Source organism: Dermacentor variabilis, chromosome 8 (genome assembly GCF_050947875.1).
Source record: "Dermacentor variabilis isolate Ectoservices chromosome 8, ASM5094787v1, whole genome shotgun sequence".
NCBI classification, from domain to species: domain Eukaryota; kingdom Metazoa; phylum Arthropoda; class Arachnida; order Ixodida; family Ixodidae; genus Dermacentor; species Dermacentor variabilis.
In genome coordinates, this window is record NC_134575.1 from 143,841,358 (window position 1) to 143,846,363 (window position 5,006).

The window sequence follows — 5,006 nt, forward strand, 5'->3', positions numbered from 1 at the left end:
TTTTTTTATTGCTTGTTTACATGATAGAGAAAATAACAGAAGGATCTCAAAAACTTTTCAAATTGATCAACTCATCAAACAGTGTAACCCAATCAGGTGTTTCAGTCTAGGCTCGGTACAGCTCTCGCATATACGATACATGTTCAATAAAATTTTCCCTTACAGGCCGAGCGTTAGTGTCGGCATGTCTTACCGACATTCTGGTTTTCCATATACTATGGAGGCTGAGTACCATTATCATGTCGTAGGGAATGTCGCCGTGATTCTCAACTGGTAAGTATCGGATTCCATGTGGTGTAATAGGTAAGTACTTTTTGATAGTTCGCTGAAGGATGTCCCAGTGAAATATGGGATCCCAGCATTCAATAAATACATGTGCTATTGTCTCTGGTTTTTTGGCACAGTATGCAGTTGACTGTCCACGGTACAATCATTCCTTTATCTTGCAGCCACGTTTTTACAGGTAGAGTGTTTGTATGGAGCTTGAAAAAAAGGGATTTTACATGCGGTCTTATCGGCATTCCTTTAACCCGTTTTAAGACGTCTTGTCCACAGCCTCCAGTGTATATGCTTCTGTGCACTGGCAGAGGTAACATAACATCCAGTAAATCCTTGTAGAGCTTTTTTCTTTTTCACCGTGATCAAGTATTCTATGGAGAACCTTACTTTAAGCATGCGAAAGGCTACAACAACCTCGCGCCAATAACCTTTTCTACGGTGCATCGCAGTCTTATTTGTAGAGACGATGAATTCAGATAGTGCATTGTGTAAACAAACTTGCATAACTGTACGCAGAAATGGATCCACACTGATCTCTTAAAAATATAAAACGCGACACAATCTGTCTGATAAGCAGGTGCGACAGACCAAGACCACCTTTTCTGACGGACAAAAACAGGTTAGTTCGACTAGTTCGTTCCCAACTTCCTCCCCAAATAAACGCTGCAAAGAGTTTATTAATTTTTTTGTAGGTTAGTACGCGACATAAAAAATACTTGCATAACATACCATAACTTGGCAACTAAGAATAGATTGCAAGATGCCAGCAAATAATTCAGGCTTCTCGCTCCACTCTCCATGCCAGAAACCTACGGTCTTCTCCCAATTGATCTTGCAGCCAGATTCCTTGCAAAAATCGCCAGTCAACCTAACCACCTCTTTGATGCTTTCGGCATCTCTGCAAAAGACAGCAATGTCATCAGTGTATGCGAGGACCTTGACTTCCATCGTTTCAACCATAAAACCGCGTGCACTTTGACTATTAATTAAACTGAAGCACAAAGGTTCTAAGTAAATATCAAAAAGTAATGATGAAATTGCACATCCCTGCCTCACACTGGAGAGAAGCTGGATTGGTTCACTTAACTTCTTGTTTATAATGACGCGTGTGCTGCACTCTGAGTAGGCCATTTTTACTCCTTCTAATATCAGTCCGCCGACATTAACATATTCTAATATTGAAAATATAACTTCATGTGAAACTCATTGTCAAACGCTTTCTCCAAATCTAGTTGCAACACTGCAACCCGACATGAGAGATCATCACTGCACTCAAGAACACAGCGAGCTACATGTGTATTGGTGAAAATTGTTCTGCCCTTGACTCCACATGTTTGATGCGGTCCCACTAGTCGTGTTACAACACTTTGAAGTCTCTTTGCTAACACTTTCGTGAATATGTTGTAATCACAGTTCGAGAGGCTTATTGGTCGATAAGACTTTACTGACAACATTTTAACCGGATCCTCGCACTTAGGGATTAGCACTGTATGAGCGGTTCGGAACGATGGCGGTATTCGCTGTGTTGCATACATTTCCTTGAAGACATTATGCAATAATTGGCTGAGCTGACATTTGAAAGCCTTGTAAAACAGCGCACCTAAACCATCAGGCCCGGGAGCCTTTCCGGCACCAAGTCCATCTATAGCGTCTTCGATTTCTGGCAATGAGATTGGAAATTCCAGGCTTGCTTTAATGTCATCTTCTAGACGTCGGATAAGATGAAGAAAATTTCGCTCAAATCTTTCTATTATTTTGTTCTTGTTCCCAAGCAGTTCACGATAATAATCTACGAATGCTCGCTCTATCATTGTGGGTTCGGACGTTTCCTCGTTTTGATATATTATTGCTTGTATTTCATTTTTTGTCGCGTATCTCTTTTCGTTACTTAGTGCCCGTTTAGTAGGCGTTTCCCCATTCCACAATCGTTCCACTCACGCTCGTACCATGGCTACCTTGTATCGTTCTTGGTCGATAAGTTCGAGCTTACTTTTTGTTTCCTTTATCTGCTTCATGCAAGATCCAGTGTTCTGGCACTCTGTAGACATGAGAAATTCCAGTTCGCTAGTTAATTCTTTTTCTTCTTGTTTTTCCTTGCGGCGCAGCGCATTTGCTTTTCCTGTCGCTTTTACCTTAACATCAGTTTTGAGTTTCCCATGTTTCAATACAGTGATTAGTTTGCGCTGTCATAGAAGAATTAATCATTTCACTTATATATCTGATAAAGCTTTCATCATCGAGCAGTTTGGTATTAAACTTCCAAAGATCCCATTTAAATTTCGTTTCTTTTCGTTTTTGCCCTAAATCAAACGTCACTAGACTATGATCAGAAAAGGATACATGTTTAATCGCGTAACTTTAACACAATGGCACGAGCTGCATTGCAATAGAAGTTCGGTCTAATCGCGCATGACTTTCACCTTGATAGTGCGCATAAACGGAAGCTTCGCCTGTCGATAACAGAATACCGACATCTTCCAATTCATAATCATTCACAAGTACGTTAAGAAGTGTGCGCTGGTATCCCTTCTGTCGGTCTTGTTCTCGGTCTTGTTCTCTTCACACACAGTTGAAATCCCCCATCAATATTGGGTATAGCTCGTACTTCAGGTATTCTTCTAGCTGTTAAAAAAAATTCTACGTGCACATTCATCATTAGGAGCATACACGCACAAAATGTGCCACTTAAAGCCAGAAAAGGAACAATCAAGTATGACAAATCGGCCAGTTCCACATATAATAACCTGTTCCTCTACAATAACAGCACTGTTACGAATAAAGAGTGCGCAGCCTCCAGAAGTTCTAACCGCATGACACACGCAGGCGTTATAAATTGCTCTAAATGGTTGCACCACACGGTCCGTCTGTTCCTGGCCTTCCACCTTTGTCTCTTGCGCGGCGACAATATCTAAATCATTTTCTTGATAAAGACGGCTTAATTTGTACTGGCGTCTCCTGCTCGCCAAACAGCGAACGTTTAATGTGCTTAGAGGAAGGGGCTTCTTAAGGTTAAGTGTCATGGTTAATCCGAAACGGGTGGACCAAATGGAGTTTACCTCGATCTCTTATGTTGCCACACGGTCGATTCTTTCCTGCGACGGGCAACGTCGCGTCCAACCAGCAGTTCTCGAGTCGATGCCGCTGTGGCTCTGTTGCTCGGGGACATGACGCCATGGTAGGTGCTCGGTGTTCGTAAGTGGTGGAATCGCTGCTCTATGCGTTGACCCTCGTTGTTACGAGGGCTTATTTCCCTCAGTTTTCCGGTCAGGAGGGAGGCTGGGCTTCGGTTTGAAGCTGGATCGTCTGCCCAATTGAAGGCCGGTCTTCACGACTGTCTTGGTGGGCGTTTCTTCACCACTACTTGCACTGGGCTTGCCCATTTCGTTGCCTGCATCGTCGCGCGGTCTCTTGGTAGAAGCACCAGACTCAAGTTCCATGGGCTGTGCGTCAGCTCCTGCTTCCTCACCCAACGCTGCTTCTACGGGTTTGACTTTGTTCGCCTCTTGTGTTTCCCCCGTCACAGGGACTCCGTTTGTCTGAGGTGTGGTGTTATCCGCAAAAACACCTTTCCACGCGTCGGTAGGGGCAACTTTTTGATTTGCGCTCTTTGTGTCGGCCTGCTTTCGCCCACCAGCGGCTTCTTCGGCGTCTGCTTCATCCATTATGAGCTCTGTATCCGCGTCCTTCGTTGCTTTTCCGGTGATGCTCGCATATGTGGTCACACAGTCTAGGTCCGAGTGGCCGAAGCGCCTACACTGGGAACAGCGAGGCACACGGCAGTCATGTCGAATGTGGCCAGTGGTGTTGCAACGGAGGCATAATGGTGCTCGGTTCGGCACAACAACTAGTGCGAGTTCGCTTCCTACACGCAACTGGTGGGGTAGGTAGTCGATACTGGCTCCGGCTCCAAGTTTCATGACCACTAGGCGGGTTGTCGATGCTCTTTCCGTGATACCACGTACGCGCCATTTTTCCTTCGTTACTTCCGTAACCTTTCCATACGGAGCCAAGGCCGCACGCACTTCACCGTCGCTGACCCCGTAAAAAGTCAGTGCAGTTTCATTCGTAAGCCTTGGTCTTTGGGGTTAACTACCAGGCACCGGTGACTCTTCACTCGGAATTCCCCTTTTGACAACATTTTCTTCGTTGCTTCAGCGCTCTTGAATGTCACGGCCCAAACGTGATTCATCCTGTACGCCCCCAAAGCGATAACATCGGGAAGTGCTCCAAGATTTTCCAACGCATCGCGAAAATCTTCCACTCGGTATGGGCGCGCACGTAAATCCGCATGAAGAAAAAATGGTATCCGTAACAACCTGACCTGTTGACAGTTGAGGCGATACAACTTGGTAGTCCCGGTCGACCGAAGCAAAAGACCTGTTTCCGCGGCTTGACAGAGCCACTGAATCCGCTCCTTGGGAGCCCATGTTACCCACGTCCCAACACAACGGTGGCTGGAAGTGGAATCGCGACTGAGCTAGCAGGCCGAGTGACAGCAATGGCGCGGCCAACCAAAAGACAAGGGAAAGTCATTTTCCGTGCGCGTAGGCGGTGACGGCGAAAAGAGAGGGATGCGTATTTGCATCACGTGAGAAAATAAAATATAAAAAATAAGGAGGGTAGCCATTGGGATATATATAAAAAGAAACATCGTGGCCTGCGAAGGGATCGAACCTACGACCTTCGCGTTATTAGCACGACGCTCTAACCGACTCAGCTAGCAGGCC

General features: G+C 45.4%; 1 non-coding gene across 1 annotated transcript; it reads right to left on the reverse strand.

Annotated features, from left to right (window-relative positions):
* Positions 1-4,932: 4,932 nt before the first annotated feature.
* Positions 4,933-5,006, reverse strand: TRNAI-AAU (transfer RNA isoleucine (anticodon AAU)). The gene has a single exon. It is a non-coding gene; the product is annotated as a tRNA-Ile (tRNA).